At 52.9% G+C, this 14,774-nt stretch overlaps 1 long non-coding RNA gene across 5 annotated transcripts in view; it reads left to right on the top strand.

The window, feature by feature from the left end:
* The window catches only part of LOC123850516 (uncharacterized), a 50,554-nt gene that overhangs the window by 19,229 nt on the left and 16,551 nt on the right, over window positions 1-14,774 (top strand). For 3 of the 5 annotated variants that reach the window (XR_010405711.1, XR_010405712.1, XR_010405708.1), the window contains exons 1-2: window positions 7,042-9,048; window positions 10,454-10,549. This is a non-coding gene — a long non-coding RNA (uncharacterized LOC123850516). The other 2 variants (XR_010405709.1, XR_010405710.1) reach the window with 2 other exon arrangements.

The raw sequence follows: 14,774 nt of genomic DNA on the forward strand, positions 1-14,774 counted from the left end.
GGAGTGGTGGGCAGGGCCTCGTATCTCAGAATGCGGGGGTTCCAGAGGAGCTGGGATGGCAGCATTGCTGACTTGCAAAAGATATCTGTTGGCATGCGGACAGAGTGAAGGAAAGCTTGTAATTGTCGCCATAAATTAAATGCGGACGGAGGAAAAACCATCAGACTTTTTGCAGTTATTTTGTACAGAAGAGGTGGAAAAACACAGCTGTGGTGTGAGAGCTGGGCTGGCGGGATGTTGGCAGAGGTGGGACTTGCGGGTTCGCCACGGAGTAGGGGGGGTCCCCTGCCCCAGAAAGCTATTGCAATGGCCCTCACTTTCAGGATGACAAAATAGCCCGTTCCCAGAGAAGGAGGGCCCTTCCTCTTGGGGGCTGTCCTGGCGGATACCTGAACAAGCCCAGTGTATCTTTAGCACTCTTGCTTGCCTCTTTATGGGTTTTGAGTTCGGGCTCTGCGACTTAGAGCCCTGTGCCCTTTGGCAAGCCACTTAAAAGTAAAGGACTGTAAGCATCTGGTGCCTGCCATATGTCAGCTCCTGGGGTTGGCCTTCTCAGCTGGAGTGTAGCTTCTTCCTCACCAATACACTTGATTTAATTCAAGCATCCACTCCCTGCCCCCCTCCACCCCCACCCCCACCCCCACCCCCCAGCCTCCTGCTTCAGCCCAGGTTGGGCCCATCCTTAGCTTCAGAAGGTGGGTCCTGATTGGCTCCAGCCAGTCATGGTGGTCCCATTCCTTTTGTTTGTGATGGGCTTAGGCATGGCTATGTAACCCCATCCTGGCCAATGAGATATAAGGGGAAGTCCACTGGGGGTGCTCCAGGGGGAGGTTTCTCATCTCTTACTCCTAGGAGGAGATGGTCTCTTACACTTCTGGATACTGTGTCCACGGCCACCGTGAGCATCTAGCTCCCAGAGGCTGGCAACAGTGATGAGGATAACAGAGCAGAGAGGTGGAAGGAACTGGGGCCTCGAGCTGCTATGTTAACCATTGCTGGGGCCAGCCTACCTTGTGTTGTTGTTGTCTAAGCCATTTTGAGTTGGGTTTTCTGTTAATGGCAGTTACGTTTTCCTACCACTTCTTGCTTCACCGAAAAATGGGTAGGTTCTAGAAGTATGTTCTTTTCCCCAAGTCAGAGGGTCCAGAGCTGGGTTGCTTGGTCCCAGTGGTGTCATTCTCTTTTAGCTTTTCGGATAACAAGGCACCCCCTCAGATGCAAACACATCCCTAAGATGGGTTCAAATAACAAACACTTTGACCCTCCAACATTCAGGCCATTTTGCTGGATAGGGCTCATCACGGCAGGTGTGTTCTCTCAGGCAGACAGAAAATGATCTTCGCCTCACTGCTTATATTATGGGTGCCTTGCATCAGTATGTGCTATTAATTGGAATGAGATATTTTTACATGCAATGTGGTGAATTATTAAGCACCCACTGTCTAGTTTTGCCTCCGAATGTCTTGTGCTCCCTGAATGTATGCAAGTCGGGGACTAGAAACTCCATGATGCCTGCTGGAGATCTCTGGCTTTCTAATGAGGGATCCTGGAGGATCTATTCCATCTGGGAGTTTCCCACCTCAGCTCTTTGCCTGGGGGAGGAGCTTATTAATGTGGGACCGTCCGTTCTGTCAAGAGAGAAAGAGTAAAGGCCTACATCCCTCCCTCTCCCTCCACCCCCACCACACACACCTCCAAGCCAGACGGCTGGGACCACTGAGATGCTGGTCCCTTTTTTGAGATGCTAGGGGACCAGGCAGTGGTCAGGGAGGAGTCCATTTCTGCTGGAGCAGACTCCTAACCTGTGTCCCATATTTGACTAATGCACCCTAACCAAGTAGGCCTCCGCTTAATATCCTGGGAGTCAAGTGCTCAAGTCAAACAACCCCAGGGAGGACAAGGGAGATTGGACATGGACTGTCCCTGCTCTTACTCACAGTTAACCCCTGCTTTGGGGCTCTGTAAGGCCCAGGTGGAATCTGTGAGTGGATCCTCGGGGGAGGGCAGGGCGCAGGAGTCCTGAGCCCAGCTAAGTCCCAGTGAGGTCAGGACGATCTGGTCTCTCCAGGGACAACCTCATCAGTCTGGGGACAGAGGTGGACCTCAGCCAAGAGAAGGCAGGGAGCACCTTCAGACTTCATGTGCTCCGTCCTATTGTCCTCACGGGGGCTTCTCTTTGCTCATGGGAATGGAGCTTGTTCTCTTGGAGGCAGGGAGTGCTTTCCCTGCTCCCTTCAGTTAGGGGGAAACTGAGACCAGTGACTCCTAACACAGCCTTAGACTCTCCCTAGGGTCAAATCCCGGCTGTGCCATTACTGTTTGACTGTGCTGGGTTTGTGACCACTGTGTCCTGCTGTCCTCATCCACATGGTGGGGAGAAGCACAGCATCCCTCTCACGGAGTGGTCGGCCATGTTACGAGAGTCGGCGCGTGGAGAGCACTCTGAGCAGGCACGTGGTAGGTGTCTGAAAGATATGAGCCGCTATCCTGACCTTGAGTCATCCGGTAAGTGAGGCATCCAGCTGGGTTCTCTGCCAGAGTTCTTCGTTATCTGATTGCAATCCCCCCGTTTGTCAGACGTGCTCGTATGCCACAGTTCTGAAAATGGTCCCGATTCTCATTCAGCCTGCACGTTGGCCCTGTGAGCGAGGTGGTCCTGGGTTACTGGTTCCATCTGATCAATCACCAGAAGGTAAGGAGCTCCGAGGAGCGGAGCGGACACATGTGTCGGCATGTGTAAGGGGGACAGGTAGGGTTCCAGAGCCCCTCCATCTAGGCCAGCCAGAGGTCTCCACGAGGAGTCACAATGAAGACAATCAGCATCTCCTAATCTAGAAAACCAAGGATTAGAGGACCTGCGGCTGAGACAGAAAAGGGCCAGCTGGGAGGGCCGGCTAGGTGGCGATCCTGGTGCTCTGGCTTGAGCACTCCGGTCGTGGAGGGGGGAAGGGCTGAGGTGGGCAGCTAGTGGCCTGTCCTGTCTCACCCAGTTGGGAGGCCACTCATGGAGCTGACGGACCTCAGGTAGGACCCTGGGCAAAGCCAAGAATGGTAGCTCCCCAGGGCTTTGGGGCAGAAATGAGAGGTTGAGGGGCACTCAGGGCAGCTCCCCTAAATGTTTTTGCTCCTCTCTGAGCTGTGTTCTGAGTGTGTCCCATGTGGAGATGGAGTCCAGGGCTGAGGGAATGATCTGTCATATGCAAGTAGGGGGCTGATGTGCACAAGAGACCTGGATACCTCACTTCTGGTGGCATTTAAAATATTTTAAGGAGGGGAGCACCTGAGTGGCTCAGTTGGTTTAAGTGTCCAATTCTTGATCTCAGCTCAGGTCTTGATCTGAGGGTCATGAGTTCAAGCCCTGTGTTGGGCTTCACACAGAGTGTGGAGCCTACCTAAAATAAAAAATATTTCAAGGGGGCTGCCTTCCCTTATCCACCACACTTCTGCCCCTGTGGCCTCCCTCCCACTCTCCTATAGCTGTTCCCCAAGCTAGATTAAGCTGTTTCTTCTGAGAAGTCTGCCTCTGGATTGTCTCTTTTTAGTCTGAAAACAACCTGACCATATCAATAAAGAAAAGTTAAAAAAAAAGATCAGCCACATAACTGCCAAACATTGTTACTTTTCCTATTTTTTCCAATCTTGGCCCAAGTGCTGGCCTGTTTTCACCGCCCCCCCCCCCCATCCTGTGTCCTACTTGTAAACCTGGCATCAGAAGCCTCAGTTGCCCATTCTTATGATACATTAAATTGGCTCAATGCCCCTTCCAGGTATGTGGGTTCCCTTTGTCTGTCCATCTGCCCCTCCAGGTCTACTCTCCACTGTCCCCAGCCTGCTTTGGCCCTGGGGGAGGGGCACACCCCTGGTATCTCTTAGTGTATTTAAATTTCAGTTCCCTCTTTACTTAATAACCTCTGTAAAGGCCCTGTCCCCCAGTACAGTCACATTCTGAGGTACTGGGCGTTAGGGCTCGAACACGGTTTGGGGGAGTCACAATTCAGCCCATAATGTCATTCCCCCTGCTCCCTCCCTATGGGCTCACTGGGGGCCTGGCTGCGTCCTCCACAGAAGGTCACAGCTCTTGTCAGTCTTGTCAGACAGCCCCCAGCTGGTTCTCTCCGGTCCCCCCTCAGGCCTAGTGCAGCTAACAGTGTGGGGCTGTTCCCAGCCCTTGGGGTGTCTACACACACGCCCTGCCCGCACCTTTGTAAATGGTCCTTTTATTCCACTCTCTCCCATTATCCTTGGTGAGCATGCCATCTGTTCCCTGCTGGGCCTTTGCTGGTTATGCCAGGGATGGTGGCAGACCCAACAGGGCTCCCAGCAGCTCTGAGGATTCCTGGGGGCGCCGCCCAGCTTCAGCTCGCCTGTTCCGTCTTTCCTTGGTGTTGGGATATGCTGCCTTGGTCACGTATTAGAGACAAGAGGGGAGAGAGGGAGATGACCTCATGTGGCAATAGAGCAAATGCCTTACAGAGAATGTTACACCCCCCCGAAGACTCCCTGCCCTGAGGAATCCTCATGGCCCTTCCTTCACACAGATATGCATTGAATGTCTGAATGTTCCACTTGGCAGCTCCTCTCTTTCCTCCAACTGCCAGCCCCAACTCTCAAATTACTGTTATTTCTTTTGCATTATCCAATTCAGTGGGCCCCCCTCCACACTTTCAACCCATCCAGGCCGTTCCCTCGGGGCTCCACATTTCACACCCAAGGACACCGCCTGGTATTGGGCCAACTATAGATGCTCCCTGAAGACTCTGCCACCATTTGTAAACTAACAATGTCCTCTTCTGCATTACAGCCTCTTTCCACTTAATACTATAGCAGGACAATCTTTCCATGTGTTATGCACACTCATGCTGTCCCAAAGAGGCGGCGTGCCTCCATTTACCTGACTGATCCCCTGTGGTTGGATAGTTATGGCATCTATACGTCGTTAAACAAATCCGTAGACCCAGTTCCTTCCTTCTTCGTTCTCCCAGTCGCAGGGATGTGGAAGTGGTCTCTGATCATGTTTTCATCACCTTGCCACACAGAAAGCCTTGACTTCCCCTGAGTTATCTTGAGCTGGTGGTGGTTGGTGGTTCTCAGGACCGCCACCGAGAGGGACTCATGAAGACCAGAAAAGTTGGAGACCTTGGAGCTCATCTGAAAGGGAACATTTGGCAAGCCTGTTGAATGGAGAGCCCATGTTGAAGGAATTATGGCATGAAGAGCTTTGCCACCAAACATTTTAATAGCTGCTACTGGTTCTACAGACCTGTGTAATGAGCCAATGAGAACAGTTGCTTTTTATGATGAGCCTAACAACTGCAGAATTTCCCAAAGTCTAGGCCATGGAACGCTGGTCACACGGCATCCTCTGAGAAGAGAAGAATGTTGAGTGGTTAAGAAGGTTTGGAAAGCACTCTCTCCACTTCTAATGCATTTAGTAAAGTCTCAGAATCAGGCAATAATAAAAAACATTCATCTTTAAAACCCATTATTTCCCAAAGTTATTAGACATCTTTTTTTTTTTTTTTTTTTTTACATAACACCATTTAACATCTCACAAAACTTGAGGTTCATGGAAGAGACTTCAGGAAACATTGCCCAAAGAAACATTACCTGCAAGGCTCTTCTGAATAAAGAGAAAAGGTAGAATGATCAAAGATGGTCAGCTTTATAATCCTGTGAAGATTGCTGATACAGACATGGCAGCTAAAGGGAGTGCGGGATGAGGACATCCTTTGGTCAGGCTAACCAGTGGCAGGCCTGGGGTATGTTGAGTGGCCCTGGAAGAAGGTATGAGTTAGGTCAAGGAAGGTTCGGGGACAGTCTGGAGTCCTAGGGAGCATCATCACAAACATAAGAAGTTAGGGATATTTGGGACATATTGTGAATCTTTTGAAGAAAAATCAACACAGAAAAATCCTACTCTTGTCCTAAACCGTTCTTAACTACTCTTTTGAAGACTGGGTTCTGAGCTGGGGGATGGGGGCTCTGTTCTTAGACTTCCCAGCAACCTGGCGTGGTCCTGTTTGGGCAACATAGGGACAGCTAGAGGGCAGGTACTTGGGCTCAAACCCATCTTCCCATCCTCTTTAGAAGACTGCCTGTGAAGTGGGGTGGGTCCTAACTGCCATTATAGTGCCATTTAGTCTTGCCTGAGGGGTTTTCCTAGGGTCTTGAGAAGCCATCAACTGTGACCTTACCTTCCCCCCACTTCCATGCCCTAAGGCAGTCCAGCCTCCACCCCCCCACCCCAAGATCAGCTTGGAGTCCAGGAGGGAGAGAGACTGCTGGGAGTGCAGGCCCAGGAGCCACTGAGTTCTCCACAAACCCTGGCCTGGAGCTGCAGCAAGAGAGGGGTTGTCTGCTTGCCAAGAGGGACAAAACTGCCCCAGAGAGATGGAGAGAAAAGGGAGAGGAGGAGGTGAGATCTGCAACACAAAGAGAAAGGGTCCAAAAGGTCATTCGTTGTGTGGCTGGTCTGGGCGCCCCCTTCTGTGTTTCCAGCCAGAGGACAGGCTTTTAGGTTACCTGGTGGGCTCCTCATCCGAGAGGCTGACTGTGTGCATTTGGGGTTCCTTGCAAAGCTGTCCACGAGGGTGCTGGGGGTCACGGGGATATGCAGCTGTCTCCGGTTCCTGCTCCCCAGTGAGGGACCAGATAGCAGTGGCCCCAAAGCAGAGGGTTGCCAAGACCACGTGCCTTATGGGGAGGGGCAGGGACAGGAGTGCAGTACCTTCAGAGCTGATGGTGGGACTGAAAGAAACTCATAAGAATAATAATATCGACGGCAAAAATGAGCACAATACCGACAATGAGGGCAATAGCAACAACAGAGATGATAATAGTTCATGCCTTATTCATGTAACTAGTATTCACTGAGTCCCTCCTAGATGCCAGCCCCAGCCAGGCACCCAGAATGGACTTAAGTAGACAAGGTCCCGGCCCTCATGGCATTTCCAGTCCAACGTGGAATCAAGCTGAGCTTCCCAGTACCTCGTCCCACCGAGATCACGGCAGCGTTTGAGAGCTTCCCAGGTACGAAGCATCGCACTCTTTACCTGTCTCACCTCTTGTAGTCCTCGCAACAAATCTACGTGGCTAGTGCTTGTATCAGCCCATTTTACAGATGAAGAAAAGGAGGCTCAGAAAGGTGAGGTGCCATGCCTTTGGACATGCAGTATGAACCTGAACTCGGCCAGGGAGGGACCCAGACTGATCAACCACCTTTCTTGCTCTTGGAGGGGAGGCTGAGTCTGACACAAAGGTGAGGAGGGCACATTATACCTGTGGAGGTGAGGCGGATGATGGTACGGCAGGGCCACGCGTCAAGCGGCCGCATGCAGAATGCCAGGCACTGGGCCTCTGTGGCTGAGGCTGATGGGATAAATGTGACCAGGGTGCTTTCGGTCCCGTTGCCCCAGCTGGGGGCTGAGGACCTGCTCTCTGCACCTGCAAAGGTGCAGGTCAGCGGATACCCACTGAGCGGTGAGATGACAAGGGGATTTCCTGGCAGGAACATATGCATTCCCTGGGAGATATGAAGACTTTGTGTATCTTGTGGGTCAGGGGATGTTTGGGTGTGAGCTTGAGTCTGGATGTAGGCATGGGCGGGGCATGTAGGCGGGTGGGGGCAGGCTGGTGGGGCAGGGTCCGTGTGCATCAGGGAGAGGGAGGAAAAGGCTGGGGGAAGGTCGGGTGTGACTCTTGGTGCCAGCATGAGGCCCGTGAGTTCCCCTGTGGCTGAGGGTGCCATGGGTGGTGGCAGAGGGGCGCCGGGGCAGGCCTGTGTTGGGATGGGAGAGAGGCTTGGTGTGGGGGCATCTGAGCTTCCCCGGGGGCTGCCTGTAGGAGAGTCTTCCGCCCTGTCCTCTGACAGGCCCACCCGTCAGCTCTTCGGAGCTGCCAATCTTCCCTTCAGGGAGTTGCTGTCTTTTGGGCTTTTTGCAACCCGAGTGAGAGGGGGAAATTCTCAGGCTCCCTGGAGAATCATATCTGATTGAACCCGGAATTCAAGGAAATGGCTAACAAGCCTGTGAGAATCAGGAAGGCATCAACGACTGGAATTATCCGCCTGTTGTAAAATGGCACCAGACCCTCCAACCAGCAGGGTCTCCTCCTTGGCTACACGTTGGAATCACGTGGGAAACCTAAAAAAATACTGATCTGTGGGCCCCAGAGGTTCTGATTTAGTCGGTCTGGGGTGTGACCTGGGCGTCAGGATTTTAAAGCTCCCCAGAGGATTCCAGCCTGTGACCAGAGCTGGGGACCACTGCCCTGCAGCATTCGGAGGCTCTTCAGTCAGCAGGGACACTGAAGCCACGGGCCCCCCCAAATCCAAGTCCTGTCTGGACACCCAGGGGCTGGCTCTCCCTAGGGTGATTGTAGCACTAGATTTCTTGAAATGCCCTGAGGTCCTGAGAGGAGACGTCCGATTCTCGGTGGAACCTCCTGAGGCCTGACACCAAGAGGGCTGTCTCCTCAGCGCTTGTCTCTTTCTGTCCCTTGTAACTATTCTTTCCTGCCCTGAGGCAGGATCCCCACCCCAATCTGCCTCAAAAACCAAATTTCCTTTTGACAACCATTAAAGATAAAATTTAAAAAATCATCTAAGAAGACATGTGTAACCCACTGGAAATTTCAGGGCAGTGAGTCATTGTGCTCCTGGGCCCCTCAGATTCTTATGTAAGGTTGAGTCACTTTTTGTGAAGTCCATGCATAGCAGAAAAAAATGGGAAGCCTCTCAAGATATGTGTGTGTGTGTGTGTGTGTGTGTGAGAGAGAGAGAGAGAGAGAGAGAGAGAGAGAGAGAAACAGAGAGAAGCAAGAGAGAGAGAAAGTGAGCCAGAGAGCAAAAGAGTCTTGTCATTTGTAGCTTTCAGACACTGGTGGTAACTCTGAATTAACATCAGAGATTCCTCATCCCCTATACTGGTTTCCATTCCCTATACTTCATTTTCCCTCCAAATTTTACCCCTTCATAGAAGTGAAGGTGTGCAGATCCCATCGTCCAGCCACTCGGGCTCAGGCACGGCTGTCCCTGGATCCCCAGGACAGGTAGAGTGGTGTGGGTGGGATGCCTCTGTTCTGCTCATCCTGGGGGAGGGGGGCGGGGGCTACACCCCTACTATGTGCAGGCCCCAGAGACTGAGAGGTGGATAAGACATGTCTGGGCCCAGTTCTGGGTCTGGGTCCTGTATTTCTGGATTTCTCAGAAAAACACAGAGGGTGTGGAGCAAGATCCAGGAGAAAAAAGAATTGCAGCCATTTTAGGGAACAAAATGAGGGAACCCATTCCCTGCGGAATAAGGTTGCTCTTTGAGAGTTTGACCATAAAACTGATACACAGACACAGAGCAGACAGAAGCAAAGTCAAAAAGAGGGAGAATGGGCCCAGGCTGGCAAAACTGATTTGGGTGTTAAAGGTAAAGATGCCTGTCTGAAGGGGCCAGGTCTGCCATGGGGGTGTCGAAAAGAGCCAGGCCCCAGAACATGGACATACCCAACTCCCACTGCCTCACAGAGGGAGAGGGAGTCTGGCTACATCCTCCCAGGGATGGGCATGCCTGCTGGGGGTGGGGGTGGGGGTGGGGGTGGGGTGCTCACACTGGTGCTGCTGGAGATTTCCAGTCTATGCCCAGTAAGGACTGGCCCTGGTTTTGCATCCAGGCTCCCCAGGACTGGCTCTCCAAGAAGTGTGCCCCGGGAAAGGGGTGGCATTACATCTAGAGGCCAGAGAGTGACCAGGTAGTGATCCTCTTCCTTGTGAATGAACAAATCCCCCTTCGGGGTTGGCAGAACAGTCCTGTGAGCTTGCCCCACGTCACTCCTTCCCTCCATCACCAAGAGACACAGATGAAAGATCACCAGGAGAGCCCCTGGAGGTGGCCAAGTCAACAGCAAACGGAACCCGCTGGCCTCCCCAGGAGGGTCCCCAGTGCCTCACCCCTTTCTCTTCCTCCTGAGCTGCGCTGTTCAGTGAGGTAGTCACTAGCCTCCTGTGGCTGTAATTTTCTAGGGGCGCCCGGCTGGCTCAGTCAGTGGAGCGTGCGACTCTTGGTCTCAGGGTGGTGAGTTCGAGCCCCATGTTGGGTGTAGAGATGACTTGAAAATAAAATCTTTTAAAAAAATAATTTTCTAGGGGCGCCTGGGTGGCTCAGTCGTTAAGCTTCTGCCTTCGGCTCAGGTCATGATCCCAGGATCCTGGGATCGAGCCCCGCATCGGGCTCCCTGCTCGGCAGGAGGCCTGCTTCTCCTTCTCCCACTCCCCCTGCTTGTGTTCCCTCTCTCGCTGTATCTCTCTGTCAAATAAATAAAAAATCTTTAAAAAAAAAATAATAATTTTCTACATTGATTACATGTAGAAATATTTTAGATATATTGGATTAAAGAAAGTGTTATTAAAGAATTAAAGTGTAATTAAAGAATTAAGATTCATCTCTCTGGTTTCTTTTTACCGTAGCTCCTACCTCAAGCACCTCCAAAATGAAAATAAAAGGACAAAGACAACAGAAGAACAGACAACAGCCACAGAATCTTGGAAGCCAAAATCGGATGGGTGAGGGGTCATGGACTTCAGTGATCAGATAAAGTTGAATTCAACATTGGTGTCCTGGGTCAAGTAGTGTCCCCCTAAAATTCACATCCACCTAGAACCTCACAGGGTGACCTTATTTGGAAATAGGGTTTTGCAGATGTAATTAGTTATGTTGAAATAGGGAGGGCCCTCAGTCCAGTCAGGCCACACGAAGATACAGAGACACACAGAAAGAAGCCCCTGCTGGCTGCAGGCAGTACGGGAGGCCGGGGGGGGGGGGGGGGGGGCGGGGGGCGGGGGGCCGGGTCTCAGGGTTACCCAAACTACTCATTGGCTCCCAAGGATGGGGGCAGGGGAACGGAAGGTGGGGGGAGAAGCCACCTGGCTTAGACAGCCCGGACTCATGTTTTCCTTGGCTGGAGCTGGGATTCCTCTTAAGGTTCCTGCCCCCAGAGAGCAGCGTGGCTGGACTGGGTAGTGGCCAGATGCCCTGTTTCATTCTGTTTGTCCAGGCTGAGAGAGGGACCAAAGATCATCCATGGAATGTGTGAGGGATGAAGAGCTAGCGGGGGCTGTGGGATTTGTCTTTAGAGGCGGGAGTTCAAGGGGCTGGGATTCAAAGAGGGTCTGACCCAGAACCCTGAAACAGCCCACACTTTTGGGGGGCTTCTTGAGTCGCAGGGAAGCAGGCTGGACTGTTCTGGTTATTCCTAAGGTTTCCAAGGGATCCCAGAGGTGACCTTGAAACCACTGTCTGGAGCCTCTGTTAGAAGAGACTCCCTCCTCTGCACACTGTAATACCTAGTATTATTAGTATTATTTTTGTTATTGTTGAATGACTTTCCTAGAAACACTCAGACCAGTCAAGAGCTCAGGTCATCCGATTTTTACCGTGCAGGCCACCTGCACCTAACCAAACCCCTCCGTGTATTTTTTTTTTTTTAAAGATTTTATTTATTTGACAGAGAGACAGAGAGAGCAGGAACACAAGCAGGGGGAGTGGGAGAGGGAGAAGCAGGCTTCCCGCCGAGCAGGGAGCCCGATGTGGGGCTCGATCCCAGGACCCTGGGATCATGACCTGAGCTGAAGGCAGACGCTTAACGACTGAGCCACCCAGACGCCGCAGCCCCTCCAAGCCCAACGCCTGGTTGTCCTTTCTGCCTCTGAGATGCCATCCCTGGGGCACTGGTCACAGCTCAAATAGGAGCAGCAATACAGCATATCATTCTTTCTGCAGATATTTACCGAGTGCCCTCAGGCCACATGTCCGACGCTTGCAAGCACTGGGTGACTGGGCCAATCTCTGGGCCACTCTGCAGGAGTTCGCTGGGCGTGCAGGCAGTGCCTAAGCTCAGGCTGCTCAGGGGAGCACGGATTCTGACCAGTGAATCACTGGCCAGGCCAAGGACCCTGACTCGGCACAGTATCAAAGTGAGGGTGAGCTCCGGCGGGGGTCTGGGTGCCTCTGGCTCTCTCAACAGGGAGCCTGCTTCCCTCCCTGGGCCCGACTCCAGCTCTCAGGCCTCTCCTGCCACCTGCTTCTTATCTCTATTGCCAGTGTTTCGAAAACGTCCTCCTGAGTAGCCAGGGCTGTGAGCTGCTGAGAGCAGGGAGAGATTTGCTGCAGGGTGATGGGGGTCCCCTGGGGCCTGGTTTCAGCGCTCAGAGCTTGTCAGAGCTGGTCGGGGGGCGGGGGGTGCCCGCCAGAGGCCGGCCACTCCTGCCAGACACCCGCTCCCTGACCCCAGCAGCCCACCCCTCCCTCACCTTGGGAAGGTTGAGATTTGTGGTTTTGATAGATGGGGGAGGGAATGAGATGGTTTCTCTAGACCCCAACTTCCCCCACCCCCCCACCAGCACTTTTTAAACAGGAAATCCAGGGACACCCACTCTGTTTTTCTTGGTTTGCACAAGACCAGAAGACCGAGCCCGTGTGCTTAGGAAGAAGCCCTTCCAGCAGCCATGTGCAGATGGCAGGCCTGCTGGGACAGGGGGACAGCAAGGCCGGCGGGGCAGCCCACCTCTGGGCCTTGCCCTTTCATGCTGGCGGTGCAGGCTTCCAGGACTCAGTATCCTGGGGTGACAGAGCCCCCAACCTGTCTCCCTTCGGATTATAAGGACTCCAATCACTAGTGCTTCTAGTCTCTTGACCATTTTCCAGTTCCCATGAGGACCGAAAAGAAGAATTGGACATTAGTTCCAGCGATGGGGATGTGGATAAACTGAGGGAGGGGGGCGTCTTGAGATTGGGGGCCCCCAGACTGCTGATAGAGCTGCCCCTGGCAGGTTATTCACAGACCTACCCCTGCCCATGGGCTTTGGTGTACACCTAGTGGATGTACAACCAGGAGACAGATGTTTTCTCCAGATCTTTCCAGCCTTACGGCTTTTATAATTAGACCTGGAAAAACATCTTTTCCTTTCTTCGTTTCTTTGAAAAAGCAAGATTGGCTTAAACACAAAGTGATCATCGGGGCCTTTTGAAAGTAGAAAAACTAAAGAGATGACCTTTTGAGAATAATGCTTCATTTCCTCGTTCTGCCTCCCCATCTCTCCCCCATGGCTCCTACCCCCGCCTCAGTGAAGAAAATGCCCCTGCTGTGGCTTTGACTCTAGAGGAGATGGAAGACCAGATAACAGCCCCGTGTTTCAAAGCCATTTTCCCCAAGGGCCCAACTGTTTGCAAAGCCTCTGAAAAAACCTTGGCCAACCTCCTGGCCCAGCTGCTGGCCTTGAAACTGAGGCTGCTTGGCCTGTCCAGGAAGCCCGTAAATCCCCAAGTCGGCAAGAAACTGCACTCTGGAGCTTGCCTCTTTGCTCAGATGCCTGGCTGCAGGCCCTGGACTATCCTCGGCCAGTCTAGAAGCTGGTGTAAATAAGCACATTTATCTGAGGTAGACCTCATTTTTCTGAGGAATTGTATCCCCTCAGGGGCATCAGCAATCAGAAAGTTCATTGTTCCCTTTGGGAGCCATAGCTCTTTCCCACCTGACAGTTGATATTTAATTGATGGCTGTTGTCCTTCATAGGGTTTTTAGCACATCACATGGTATTAGTAAAATTCCAGCTAAGTAACTCCTTTGCTTCTGAGGCAGAGAGTGGTGGCTCTCTTAATACCTATTTAACCTGTTATAAGCTCCTAAAGGGAGAGTTGCACATATAACATAGGTCAAAGTTCGAAAGCCTTGCATTCCCGGAGGCCTGAACCAAGCACAGCTTGCAGATGGTGGTGCCTGGGAGCTGAGGCAAGCTGTGAGGGGAGCCGTACTCAAGCTAAATAGCTCATGAAGTAAGTCTTCAGGCACTAGGCATGGCAGTGGGCCCCAGCTGAAAGCAGGGGAGTCCTAGATACAGCCCAGGCTGTCCTCGAAGCTCAAGAGCCTCAGGAGGGAGGCTGGCTGCCAGCCAGACTGGCTGCCACAGGCCTATCTTCTACCCATCCTGGCTCCTCAATGGCTACCTGGCCTCAGGCCAGTCCCTGCATCTTCGTGCCTCAGTTTCCCCATCTGTGGTAGGGGATGGTGCTGCTGAAGGAGAGGATGGGGACGCAAAGACTGTGGGAAATGCTTAGTACAAGGAAGGAGCCGAGTGAGGAGGGGTGGCTGCTGTGGGGCCCACCGGCCACATCTTGCCAGCTCAGTTCCATCTTGGGCCCGGGAGCCAGCAGGCTTTATAACCGCAAGCGATCTTGAGATGGCTCTTGAACCATAGTGCTCAACAGGCGGGCAGCCCTGGTCCCCTCATGGGCACACAGCCGAGTCTCTGCTGGCTGGGAGCATTCTGCCTCCTGGGCTCGTCTTGGGAGCTCTTGGTGGGCTGACAGTGCCCCGAGAGATCCTGACCAGCCCTCTCCCCCTCTCCCCAGTCCTTCCTGCTTGGGTGTTTGGGATTAACATGCATCCCTTGAACTTGTTCATTTTTCTACCCAGATGGAAACTTGGCCAGCGACCAGGCCTGGATGTGCTCGCGGTATGGCTGGGCTCAGGCCAAGCCCACAGTAATTATAATCACATGTGAGGCGCCCGCTGGCTCGCTGGGCGCGGGGGGCCGGGGGAGAGTCTGGCTGCCAGTGGGGAGGGCCTGGGCTGAGCGCTGGGCTCCGGGCTCCCGGCTCTGGGCAACTGTGCAGACAGCGGGACCTTGGGCTCCTGCCCTCACCTCTCTGACCCTCAGTTTCCTTGATTAAATGAAGGGATTGGCTTACAGGCTGTGGGAGGGCCCTCTGTATGCTCTGGAAGTCCCAGAG

This window comes from Mirounga angustirostris, unplaced genomic scaffold, assembly GCF_029215605.1.
Source record: "Mirounga angustirostris isolate CCGP_5_RB_7025 unplaced genomic scaffold, mMirAng1.0.hap1 SCAF_10, whole genome shotgun sequence".
Taxonomy (NCBI): Eukaryota; Metazoa; Chordata; class Mammalia; order Carnivora; family Phocidae; genus Mirounga; species Mirounga angustirostris.